Here is a 14,600-nt window from a genome sequence, read left to right on the forward strand (position 1 = left end):
GTATACTTCTTAATGAACTTTCAAAACTACCGAAAATTCTTCCCAGTTCTTTCAAATGTCGTATACTTTACTTTTAGTTAAGACAAAAATCTGACCAAGATATCTGAGTTTCAATGTATCTGGTCATTTTTTTCTCCTATTAATCTACTTAAAAATCTTATTTTTTAACAAAAGTTTTTTGGGTAATTTTTCTTATTATTATATTATAAATTGTACGAAAAAAAGTATTTTAACTAAAACAAATTCCTGGTGCCTCAGTTCTCACTTGTAACTGATAAAAAATGTAAATTTTAGGAACTGCAACTCTGAAAACTTTTCCCACTTTTGAAAATGTTGAACTTGCCTCGCATCTACTTTTTCTTATTCTGTCAATTCCACGCATGCCCTGTCTACACTCACATTTGTTCATTTCAAACGATTTTTCAGGGTCTGGCCAATGGCTTAGTTCAATACAGATTGCGTCACGTTGTTCGGAGACCCCTCGCACACCCCCAACTTCTATGTGGATCGTCTGCCAGGGAAACCCCGATTCACTTGCAAGATTGCAATGGCAGTAGAACGTTCTAAATTCTAAGTGATGCCTTAGTAGAGATAAAATGACTGATATAAATTTGGTTAGTTTTGCACTTGTTTTTAACGAAAAATTGCTGAAAAACGAACAAATAAAAATAGATAAATATACTTCGCACTCACAACGAATTCTTAATTTTATGCATAATTAATTATAAGATGAAAAGAGTAAAGTTGCAGAGATGATACTTGAGTCTTATTTCATGAGGTAAGATTTTTAATTAATTGATTGAATTTGTGTTAGTAATTTATAAAGCAGTCACTGAATTCGGAGAAAATAACATTTTTAAGTGATAAAAACATTGCAATTTGGAATATTTAAAAAATATTTAGTTGAATTGCATTTTTACTGATAAATATGCAATATTTGTTAATTCATTTCTTGCAGTTTAAAGAATTTTTAAACTAGTGCAGCTCCAAGAATCGTATAATACAATTATGAATTTAATGTCAATATTGTAGAATGTAAGCAGAATAAACGGTTCATATAGCTCTAATTCTCCTGAGGAAAAAATCTATCGTAACAAACAGTTGAAAAACCCCACATTTCTTCTATTAAAAAGGATGATCGTAATAATTTTTCATTAAGCTACAAATACATTTAACAAAAACTTGTTTTTATATAGTAAAACTTGCATAGCAAAACTTGTATTTATAGATATAGTACAAATAAATAGCGATTTCTTATTCATGCAATTAATTTATTTTTAAGATGAAAAAAGAAACATTGTAGATATGATACTTGAGTTTTATTTCATCGGGTAAGACATTTAATTCATTAATTTTATTTATATTATTAATTCATTATGCATTCACTGAATTCTTAAAAATAGTACATAAATTTATATATAATTAATAATAATAGTATAACTAATTAATAGCATAAATAATTAATAGTATTTAATAGTACTGGAAAAAATAGTATTTAAGAGGAAAAAAAAACTTTGCAATCTATAATATTCTAGTTTTTTCACGCAAATAATTTATTCGCTTATTATTCGGAGAGATAAATCTGCTGAAATTTTAATGCCATATTATTTTAAAATTATTGTTATTGTATATTGTTACTATTACATAAATTATGAATTTAAAGAAAATATTTTAAAAAATAATCGCAACAAACAGTTCAAAAAGCACCTATTCATCAGACGAAGAAAGAATAAGATGCCAGCAAACAATTCATAAAGCTGCAATTCTTTTGACAAAAACGAAAAGAAATCGTAAATATAGCTCTTTTAAAATTGAAAAGTGAAATGATCGCAATGAACAATGCATGAAACTGGTAATATTTTCCTTAATTTTGTTAGCATTATAATCTGTCATATAATTATAGCTACTTGTCATAGTATATACTACTTGTGATAGCATTATAACTTATAATTTGTCCAGAAAATTAAAGAGCATGCAATATTAAATAGAAAAAAAACACACACTGCAATTCATATAAATATAGTGTTTCAAATTATTTAACATGAATTTTAATTAAACAAAAATTGTAAAATTTTCAATGCGAGATCCAAAATCAATTTTTTTTTTACATCAGTATAGCTCTAAGAACCTTATAATTTGAAAATTTATTTAATGTTAATAGTTTAGGATTTGCTCATGAAAAGAATTATTAAGGCTGTACAGCTTCTAATACACGCAACTTAGTAGCAATATTCATAACGTTTAAATTATTTCATATAAAAAAGAAATGAAAAGAAAACCGCTGGAATACAATGAAAAGAAATGAAATTGAACTTAACTATTGCATAATGTTGAAATGCTTTTGACAAACACAATTATCCTTTACATTAATTTATTTTTTCCCAAATACTCTCATTATTAAAACCTTTTAAATTCCACTTAAATATTTACTTTTATGCTCATATATATATAATTTTTTAGTTATTCAAATTAAATTGCCTAAAAGTACTTTATATTGCGAAAATGTTTGCATATATATTTATTTTAGTTTCTGAATATATTTTCAATCACTGAAATTATTTTAGCAATGCTATAAATTAAAATAAAATAAATAAAAAAAAATTATTTGCAATTTCGGATTTTTTTCTCGTCTACTTAAATGGATTTTAATTTTTTTAAAAATAAAATTAGACTTTACCAATAATATAATTTTCTATAGACATTATACTGCGTTTAATTATAAACAAAATCTTCACATTTAAAAATATGGGATCACATTATTAACTTGCTTTCATATTCTAAAAATTATTATAATAACAACTACTCGAACTGACACGTTTTTAAAATATATAATGGCAATATTTTGTTCCTGTCAAGATTTTCGCATAGAATTCGAAATGAATAAATAGATTTGCAGTTTATAATGATGCATTTCGTGTTTATTTTTTAAAAGAATAAACATATTTATAACAGACAATTTTATTCTAAGAAAAAAGAATAAAAAAATAGATTCACGGTTATAATGATTTGAAAACGGAATTAGTGCTTTGTAAAGAGTGCGTGTTATGTATTTTTAATTTCGTTGTTTTGAAAAACACGAGTTTCTATCTGCATATTAATTAGATAAAACATAAAGGTGTATTCTTTCGCTAAATAAATTCGGCTCGTTACTCGTATTTCGAAATTAGTTTCAATATTAATGATTGAATAAAAAAAGCGAAAGAACATTTAAGAAATAAAATACTATTTGCAGCATTTCAAGAAAAGATTAGCTAACTTTCAAATATGTTTTATAAATCTCTAGATGCGTCTATTACTGTTATTCTTATTGATCCCGTTTAACATAAACATACAGCTTGATTAAAAACTTCACTTAGCTTCAAAAAATATTACATTTTTTTATTTGTTTCACTCTTGTTTACCGTAGTTTTTCTAGTCTTGTTTTTCATCTTTATATTCCTTTTCCCATTGGCATTTTTAAAGTATGTATTTCAAATCACTTCTTTCCCTCATTTACGTCTGACAAGTCATGAGAATGTGCCCTTATTTTTGAGCTCTTGATTAATGTATACTTTTTTTTACCATCTTTATATTTTTGGTAACAAGTTTTTATCAAGCATATCTTATTTCTCAATTTCTCGGGATTATTTATTTAACTCAAAAATTTTCACTGATTTTTACCACAAGTTATCTTCTCTTAAAATGTTTCTTGTAAACAGTTTTTAAGTACTATTAATATAAATATTTTGAAACAGTGCTAAACACTTTTTAAATTGTGTTAAGTTTTTAAAACTACTATCATAGATACTGTTCAGATATTACAACCAGTTATGAAATACTTGTTGCTTTTCATATGTTTAGTAAACTAATAATAATCTTTATGAATGTAAGTTTCAAAAATATGAACAAATTTTAAACTAATAGTATACCGTTTTTGGCTCAGTACAGCATTTAGTAATAATTTTTTAAAGTATTTAATAAATTTATTAAATATTAATTAACAAATTTGATGGATATAAGTAAAGTTTATTAAATATTGTTAGATTTTAAGGACCCTCTGGTTTAAAATTTCTAGAAATTGTTTTAAATGCTTTTGGTTTAAGGAATTTGGTGCATGTTTATATTCGGTGCATGATTCGGTAATGCTTGTAATGAACATTTATTGTAACACCGTATACATAACAAAAATTACAAAGAAACATTGACCTTAAAACAATATTTTACACCTAGTCAATTGTGCTTATCAAAAATTTTTAGCAGATAAATTATCTTTTGATGTATTGTTAAAAACTATATTATTTATAGCACTATTTCGGAATTTTCAACATAAAGCTTTTCTAGACTTTCAAGGAATTTAAATTTTTAATATTAAGCTTATTATAGGTTCTTAAAATAATCATAAGTAATTGCGAGTTTTTAGTATAAAACTAACTTACAGAAGTAAGTTTTATATTAAAATGTATACCCTTTATCAGCTTACATTCATGTAACTTTTTTGAGTTGTTACCAAGTTTTTAATCTACACAACATGTGTAGATTAAAAACTTGACTCAAATTCTTTTACGTAAAACTTAATGTAGAACATATGATATAAAATTTTAATACATTACTTGTGCAAAAAGTTCATTTTTTTAATGATAGGATTTTTACTCACTGTTTGACTCAATCTTCACTCAAATTTCACTGTTAGAATTTTTATTCAAAATTTATGGTAAAATAACCAGCAGTCTGTCCATCCAATAACGTTTACCCTAAATAACATATTTTACTAAATCGGCATTGAAATCGTTTACAACTTATATAGTTATAAGACTATGAATACAAAACTATGCGTTTTTTTTTTAACCATTTAGAACTAGTATGGTTTAAAAACAGTAAAAAGAGAGACTATAATATATTTGAGTCTTAGGAAGAAAAATAAAAGATTATTTCAGGTGTAAAATGTTGAATTATTGTTTTACATTGATTGATAATATAAAAATCACATTTATTTATTTTTATTCATGTCTTTTTCAATATCAGTCAATATTCTAGTATTTAAAAAATTCATCTTTTTAAAATTTTTAAATATTATATTAAATTTATAATACATATTTTTTCTCTTTTGAACAAACACAATAAACTGATAGATAACGATTATTTTTATTTAAAAAATTTTAAAACCTTGTTTACAATTATTTATTAGTCAATGCTTATATTTAATGCGCTAATGTTTTCCGTAAACAACATTTTTTACCTTTACGGTTTTGAGAACGTTTACAATAATATGGTAAAAAAAAATATGAATATAAAACTAAATGGTTTTTTAACGGTTTACAACTAACATGGTTTCAAAACCCCAAAAGGGAAATTTAACTTAACATTCGAGACAGTTTAGCAGCTTTATGGTGCTGCCATCTATGCGTGAATGATAATATAATATTAAAACAATCCAGAGTCACTCATTGGGGAGTGCAGGATACAAGAAAATCTTCATGCGCAGAGGGGAATTGAGGAAATATTGAGGTGTCAACACAGGGAATCGAACCATTGTTCTGTTGGTCATTAGACTCATAAATTAATCTTCTCGGCTATGATATGTACGCAGCTGCAAGGAACTAACTAGAGTCATTAGGTGGACATTCTAGTTGTTTAACCATATTAGCTGAAAACATTTAACAAACGGTTTTTCGCACAGTGAGCACTATGAATGCCATCTTATTTATAGTTATTTAACTGTTTTGTTATAAAATGGTTAAATAACATTGAAATAAATTAATATTTTTAACCATTTTTTCGGAGAACTTTCAAGCTGTTCTAAAGCAGTGTTCTTTTCTTCCTTAAATTTTTAAACGGTTAATTACTATTAATTCGCATCTGAGTCTAATCAGAGCTGTGTTTTTGGGCCGAGTTGATAAATTTCAAAACCCTAATCATTCTGTAAGATTTAGAAAATAAAGTTTTTTTAATTAAATATAAATTCGGACGAGAGGAATTTATGGATTTTTCCTGCTCATTTCAACTATTTACTTCAACAGCAATCTTATTTTTTTGAAATTTTAATTTATAAAATCTGATTTCGTTCATTATGTTTCTCCTAAGTTGGAATTCAATCATGTATTTTTGAAAGGATCTTAATTAGCAATCATAATTACAGAAGCGTTGAAAAATATTAAAATGAAAATATTTATTTTAAATGTAATATTTTCTTAGTTCTTATGGTCTTTTTAAGCAACATGAACGTTATATTTGCCACACATGTACTTTAACTTTTCTTAGAACTGCATAATACTTTATTAAAGGTTACACCAGCTGTAAGTAATACTTATAAGGATTTACAGGAGGGTTAAATTTAAATTTATCCATATAGAATCAGCTTTGGTAGATGGATGTCGGTGAATAGTATGGGACCAGGATAATAAAGAATCTGCCATAAAGAAGCTAGATAAAATTTTGTCCACAATGCGTGAAAAAGTAGAGAAAATACAAATCGATACGCAAAACTTTTGTTCATAACATATGCTCAAAGCACTTTTATATTTTCACAAAGCACGTGTTATAAAAGCAGGTCAAACCATATCACGTCAAATAATTGCTTCAGGATCTATTGCAACCACGTGAAGTGCTTTGCTTGCTTTCCATTCTATTTCATTTGCAAATTACTTCCTCTTCCTGGCAGCACTTCTCAATTACTCCCACCACTTCAATTGGATAACAATCCTTTTCACAGTCTGGTTCGACATTGAGTCCTTTATGTAAGCCTTTCAAATATCGATATTCTTGCTATTTTAACACTGCCGTTCTCATTTCATTAAATTTGATCAGAAGACTTATTTATGGTAATACGACTACCAATGTTCCACTCAACCTTGTTGTTTTGAACTCAGTTCAAAAGACAAGGAGGGATACGGTTTATGCTTTGGATAAACTAGCCTTCGAGGAGGACTTTTCTGATTGAACTAACTTGAATTTGCATTACGTAGGGTGAAAAAGCACAAACATTTCCCATGGCTAGTCATTGTTTCAGAAAAACACTTACGCATAATCCGTTTTCCTTTGGGGATATTTTGTTTCAGAAATGCGGTCTATACGTGCAAGGAACATAAGTAAAATCAACTTTCCGTTACTGGGATTTGAACTTAGGCCACCTGATCTGGAAACAGGAGCTATATCCCCAGAGCTATTGCGAATCGCTATCATATATAATGAATAACTTTACCGATAATTCAAGTCTTACGTCCATACCATCTAGAACGGAGCAGAATGATTTTATCTCCTTTCTTGAACATAAAATGAGCCCTCTACCAGTCAAAATGAAACTTACCGTACCAAGTATCCATATTCCTTAACCAGAACACTCTCTAGGTTGGAAGAGATTGGACTATCGGTTGATCTAGTTTTACGAAATTTACATTGGCCTAAACAAAGTACATTTAATTATTAACACCTTGGTAATGCAAATCCTCCTGAATTATTTCATTTTTATTAATTTTCATTTTTATTAATTCATTAAATTTTATTAATCATTTGCATTAATTAATAAAAAAATGAGAAGGCAACGAATAATTTATACTTCCTCGGCAATCCAATATTTTTTTAGCATTATCCCAACATTAATTGGCAAAAAATTGTTGAGTAAACAGGAACACTCAAGCGAAAACTGATCCTTTTGTAAGAGAAATATAGTTTTTATAGGATAAAACAAAAGACAATGTAATCAATAGAATACATTCCAGACGGATGAAGCCAATATAATTTGTGATAATCCATCATTTGTTAAACCACAATGATTGATTGCATTTGGGTCGCATAGATTGTCCCTAAGGTGCTGTCCTCAAAAATTACCCACCTATTGATTCTTTCTTCATTTTCTATTTTTAATCTACAGCTAGAAAAGAATCATTTGTCTTTTACTCTTTTAATTCAATATAAATTGATTTTTCATAAATATTTGATCCTCCTTAGAATATGAAAGATTTTTACCCGTATTGGCACATTTAGGTACAATTAATGAAATCATATTCTTTAAAAAATTCATGTACAGAAATTAAAAATCTAGTTATGTTTTGTGTTAAATGACGTAAAACATACATAAGTGAACCACTTACACTGCTTGTTTTGCTTGCCTTAGTGGTCAACTTATTAAAGAGGGTTAGTTATTGTTTATTTTATCCTTCTTATATCAAGTTATTGTGATTTAACACCAATCAAAATATAAATAAATGTTATCGAACTTATTTCAACATTAATTTAAAATTTAAGTTAATGAATATCCCATATATCTTAGAACAGGAGGTTAATTAAACAACAAATAAAATTTTTTTTCTTAAACTTAGTATAGCTGATAAGTACTATTAAAAAAAATAATCATAATTTGTTAATGTTGCATCTCAGTTATTTATTATAAACTAGCCGCCAGTTGCGACTGTCCAGTTCGCTTACACGAATACAGCACTTTACGGTTCCACAATGCTTTGCCGCCTTCATTAAGCCACCACTTCACTGCTCCGCATTGATACTGTTATATTCGGCAGCATTGCTCTAATTCTATGGCATTGCTATTTTGGAATCAATCAAAAAAATTTCAAAAATAAATAAGGATGATTTGTTTGTGTTGTATCTCAGTTATTCATTATAAACTAACTACCTGCAAGAACTAGCTAGTTGGCCTACACGAATACAGTTAATAAGGTGGCCACAAAATTTTTATTTAAGATATTTGGTGCAAAAATAATTATAATTATTCTAATTAAATTTAACCTTGCTAAGACAATTATATCAAATATAGAATACAACTCAAGGTCCTTTAATCAAGCTAATGTTAAACCTGACTAATTAGTATACCACACGTGGTGGTAAGCCTTAAAGAATATTAGTGGTAAGTACAACGCATTGAAAATATCTCTGGAAAGAAAAAACAATAAAAATTTTGAATAATATGGCTAGAGTAAAATTCAGAAAATAATAATCAACAAAGGAAAAACGACAAATAAAGAATAACTTACAGAATTCACTTTATTCCATAACAATAATTTTGAAGGTCCACAGCACTATAAAAATATCAAAATCGATGAATGGGATTAAAACATAATTAAATTGGTTATCTGATTTACAGATATTTCAATTAATGAAGTGGATGATCAAAGATGATGGAATGCATTACTAGTTGCAAAAAATTCAGGCATTTTTATTTCATTCCATTAGCAACAGGCACAAACACACACCGGAGCCCCGGTCACCTCTTTTTATCCTTTCAGAACCACATATGCCGTCTCAAATTACTTGCAAACAACGCTACAACTAAACGTTGCCATCCTCACTTACAAACTTAAATATAGGACGAACAAAATAGGACGAACCTGTCCTATTCCACGCGAATTTCCATAGGTAGCGCTCTCTACACGGCTTGTAGTCCAATCTCCTACCGGCTGGGATTCAGCACCCAATCTGGGATTGTGCACCTTATGTAGATTTTAGTTCTTCAATATATTTCGTGGCAAGTGGTATTTTTCAAAGTTCGTGTAAGTTGAAGAAGTATACAACAATAAAATAGTATAGTAAAATGCCTTAAAAGAATTAATGTTACCAGTGTAACATCTCAGTTCGTGTAAATTGAAGAAGTATACAACAATAAAATAGTATAGTAAAATGCCTTAAAAGAATTAATGTTACCAGTGTAACATCTCAGTTCGTGTAAGTTGAAGAAGTATACAACAATAAAATAGTATAGTAAAATGTTTGCCGCCTTCATGAAGCCACCCCTTCGCTGCTCCGCATTGATACTGTTACATTCGGCAGCATTGCTATTCTAGAAACAATCAAAAGTGATGGGATAAAAATCTTGCCCGCACTCGCTCTTTGCGTCCCCCGTATTCCATTCAACACGAACTTAGAGCTTCAAAGTTCCACACTGTCCCTGCTACCTTCGGAATTAATGTGAGTTCATACATTTATATATGAAGAGAAAGAAGGAGTTTTGTCTAAAAATTACTTAAATTTCCATATAATTGTTTTTTTTTTCCTTTTTACTTTAATATTAACATAACAAACACGGTTTTCAGTGAATATAATGAGATTTATTCCCTATTATTCGCATTTTCAGCTTAAAATATCAAAATACTTTTCAATTTAATCTCCATAAAAGGTGGTAGGAGTTACATCTGCAGTGGAAAAAAAATATCACTTGGTATTGTGGGCCTCGGACTGAAATTGGCAAATTCCCGGAGGGGTAAGACAGAGCACTCGAATTTTCCAATGTATGTGTTATTATTACTTCCCTATTCTGTGTGTTATTATATTTTGATCAGAGAAAAGGTCTCTATAGGTACACTTGGCCAGCTCTCGTTTACTAAATCACTATTGAACCAGCTGTAATGTATTCATGAAAATTGTATTCAAATTAGCAGCATTTAATAGAAGTTTTTGAATTAAAAATACATTTAGAATGGAATCTTTTGCAAAGAAAGAGATTACCGCACCTCATAAATGAGGTAAGAATAAATTATTAAGCAAATAATTCATTTAAAGGCTATTTGCATTAGTTAAAGTCGCACAAAACATGATTTACAGAAGTAAATTCTATATAGTAGCAATAGCAGTAGCGACTATCAATGTTCAGCTTTTAAGTTTTTTTTTCTTTTTTTTTTTACTGTCGTTGTACAACTGTCCCAATTTTAGGTTTACGATTACCAATGTTTAACTCCGTAGTCTTGTAATTTTTAACCCAATCCAAAAGACAAAGGAACTTCTGGATCAAGTATTGAGCGGAAGTTACTTTCGTGGAGGACTTTTCGATGGAATTAACCAGCATTTGCGTTAGACAGAGAGGAAAACTTGAAAATATACCACGGTTATCCTGACGGGGTAAGGGGACTCTAACCCATGGTCCGTCTCTCATTGAGGATATTTTACATCAGCACTCTGGTTGGCAACAGCCAAGTACTGAGTTCATATCGACCAGCTATCGCTGGGATTCGAACCCGGTTCACGCCATTGGAGGGAGAGTGCTCCATCCCCTGAATGTTTGAAAAGAAAAGTTAACTCTGAAGGTTGTTTCACCGCATGTGGTCAGCCTACCCGAAAAGTGGACAAACGACTTTTCTAGAGGTCCCTACGCATTAAAAATATTTCACACTCTTGTAATTCAGAACTTTTATAATTTTGAGCCAAATCAAGAAAACAAAGGAATTCGTGGATGAACCATTGAGGCAAAATAGCTTTCATGAAAGACTTTTGGATGTCACTATTTTTTCACCAGCATCTGCGTTACAAGGAGAGGTAAACTATGAAAACCTTCAATGGCTAGCCGGAAAGCAAGGGAATTCAAATCCATGATCTGAGGCTTTTTTATGTAAGCACTACAGTCAGTGCTAGCTGAAAGTGGAATTTGTATCTACCGGCCACGCCGCCTCTGGGATATGAACCTAGTTCACTTCATAAAGAAGGGAATGCTGTATCCTTTAATCCACCAGGACAATGATATCCGTACAAAGAGAACGAGAATACCGCATATTTCTTTAATAATTTGAGAGAAGAAGCACAGACTTTTTGTTCTTCTCCATGAAATTGTCATTTAAATTTTAATGCAATTTCTGAGTACTGTAGTCAAGAAATTACATAATTATTTCATTTCACACTGTTTAGTGCGATTCAAGCTAATAGAAATAGTTATTAATTTAAAAATAAATTAAAATTTTATTTAAAAAATTTTCTCGTTTTGAAGTTTATTTCAACTTTATAATACCTCTTACGAATTTGTAATTCATAAGGGGTATTATAAAGTTGTAACCCTTCCCTATTTCGTAAGCAAACTTATAACTGCGATGTTTGTTGACAGTTCTTGAAATTATTTTTTAAACTTAATAAGAATAAAAAAACTACTTTTATATGTAGAATTTAGCAAAAAGTTTGTTTTTGTCTTTTTTTTCTTTTTAAATGCTAATATTTTTAAAAAAATTAAAAAGCTTAGTGAACGATTCGATAATTCTGTATTTTAAGCAAAAATATTTTTATTGAAAAAACATTACATTTTGTCGTTGAAAATTTTTGACTTAAAAATAAGAACTTATTTTTCTCTGTTTCAACAAATTCTATAAATTGAGTTATTTTTAAGCAGAGTGTTAAAAAATTATTTCACAATGTAATTTAATATATTGAATCATTTGAATTTCAACGAAAATAGTATCTAAAAAAGAAACACGAATTAAAAATTCAATTCATTCTGAATTGTTAAATCAAAAAATATAAATAAAAGAAAACTTCAGTGAAAAGTTCTTATCTTGCTATTTTCTTTCTAGGCACTTGAATGCAATAATTGAATTTAAGTTTAATTACCACAAAAGACATAAATGTTAAAAAAAAAAGACTGTCATTTTAAAAAAAAGATAAGCTATAGTTAAAGTCTGACACAAATTTTTTTTTCTCGTTTCAAACCAGAATCCGAATGATTTAGTTCCAAAGGAAAACAAGAAAAAATATTAGCTATACTAATTCTTTTTATGGTAATAGTTTAAAACCAAAAGGCTATCTAAATCAAATTAATGTCCTCCATTAAAAAATGAATACTGGAACAAACTGTCTCTTAAATAATGAATTATTAAGACATATATTTTACATTTTGTTCCTCTGGTTTTTAAATTACAGCGTTTGTATTTTTTTCTCTTTTTATACAGAATGTATTTGTTTAAAAAATATTAGCAAAATCTGTTTCTATGCTTATTTCACAAACAAAAAACAGCAAAAGCAACATAAGAAACATTGGTTAAAAATTATAAACTATTATAAGCGTTGGTCAACTATTATATTATATTATTGGTCAACTATTATATAAAAAACGTTGGTTAGCTATTATAAGCTGCATTACATCGAGCAGCATTTGAAATTAGCCAAATAAACTTTAATAACTTTTTAATCGTTTTGAAACCATTTTTAATCTTATTTAGTTTTTTCTGCTACTTTTATACAATCGAAGTAATAGAAAAAAACTAAGACCTGTTAAAAAGCTAACTTTGTATTATTATCCTCTCCTCAATTTGTGCCTTGCACTCTTCAATGTCTATTACTTAACAAAAAGTCTAGCTATTATGTCCAGTTAAATTTCCTTCTTACGGGCTTGAAACCATGCTAATTGTAAATGGTTAAAAAATCGTATAAGTTTATAATTGAGGTTTTATAACCATACTAGTTCTTTTCAAAATTATAAAGATGAAAAAATGTTCTTTATCGTAAATTTTACGGTTGACCGGATTAACAGTCTGATTCCGGTTAATTTACCATAATTTTAGAATGAAAACTTTAGTAGTGTAGGTTTTTAGCATTCAATAAACTTCTTACGATTTCCTATTAAATTTCAATAATTATTTCTCTGTATTTTAACTTTTTTAAATTGGGAGGACAAGTTAAAAATTTTTTAATGATTTTGATAATCATATGATATCTATTATAATGGCCTTAATACTTTCAACATATCTTTCAGTTATTTTAATAGCTTTTATCAGTAACGATTTAATTATTTTAAATTGCCTACATTTTTTATTCTATTTTGTAATACATGCATAGTATTTAATATGTTTATTCCAGTAATATAATCTAAATTGTTTTATTTTATAGTTTTTAATTCAACAATAAGTTCGAATCATACACGGAGAAAAAATTCTTGTAAAATTACCGGTAATAAAACGGCAATATGCAGTATTTGATCCATTCATTTGTTAGTTTTTCGTTCATATGGTAATAGTTTACCGGGAATTTTTGTTTTTCAAATTTATAGTTCATATTTTTATATAATTAGTAAGAATACAAAACTGAAAGGAAATTTATCCGAATAATGTTAAGCCATGCACTAAGGTATGGTGATAAAATTATCAAATTTTATCACATATTATAAAACCATATTTTATTGTTAATTTTACCAAAATCATTATTAAAACGCTTCGATGAAAATTATTGAGTTCTTAGAGTTCCCATGGAGACAGGAACATGGTAAATTTTACCATATTCTACTATTTTCAACCATAATTTTCATTAGTGTAATCTTTTAAAGAGCAAGCAAAAAATTTAGTTTAAAAAATATCCAGTTTTTTTTTTGTTTTGATGTTTTATTATTTTTTAGTAAATTCTTTCAGTTTTTTAGGATTTCATTGAAGTTAAATTACCAGCAAACATCACTCAATATCGGTACTTGTGTATTAAACGTGCCACCCGTGTGAGCCCTTTACATATTGAAAATTAGTTCGCTCGAAATTGTTTAACTATATTTGCACGCCTTTAGTGATATAATGGCTTCATTTCAATTATTACAGACGTTACGTGGAATAATAAATCAGCATAATATCATGGATATGTCATTTTCGAGTGCAAATGTCTATGCGGGTAGTTTGACTAGAATTTCGACAATCAATGCATTGAAATTGGTGTAGACATATAGAAAATATTTTGTTCTTTTCTGTAAAAGGTGAGAATAATATTAGTAAATTATTGTTCTGAAAGATAAATAAATTACAAAATCAAAGCAAATAATGGTGAACAATTCAACTGCCTTGTTTCATACTTTCGGATAAAATTTCTGCCAAAAAAAAGATTGGAAACTAGACCATAATTGTTTTTGCTCCTAATATATATATATATATATGTAAAAAATTTAT

At 28.2% G+C, this 14,600-nt stretch overlaps 1 protein-coding gene across 2 annotated transcripts in view; it reads left to right on the forward strand.

The window, feature by feature from the left end:
- Positions 1-510: 510 nt before the first annotated feature.
- The window catches only part of LOC107446800 (probable G-protein coupled receptor No18), a 116,311-nt gene continuing 102,221 nt past the window's right edge, over positions 511-14,600 (forward strand). For both annotated transcript variants that reach the window (XM_016061569.3, XM_071188483.1), the window contains exon 1: positions 511-778. The gene's annotated coding sequence lies outside the window, so the exon portion shown is untranslated. The remainder of the gene's footprint in view (positions 779-14,600) is intronic.

The sequence above is a fragment of the Parasteatoda tepidariorum genome, chromosome 1 (assembly GCF_043381705.1).
Source record: "Parasteatoda tepidariorum isolate YZ-2023 chromosome 1, CAS_Ptep_4.0, whole genome shotgun sequence".
Classification (NCBI taxonomy): Eukaryota; Metazoa; Arthropoda; class Arachnida; order Araneae; family Theridiidae; genus Parasteatoda; species Parasteatoda tepidariorum.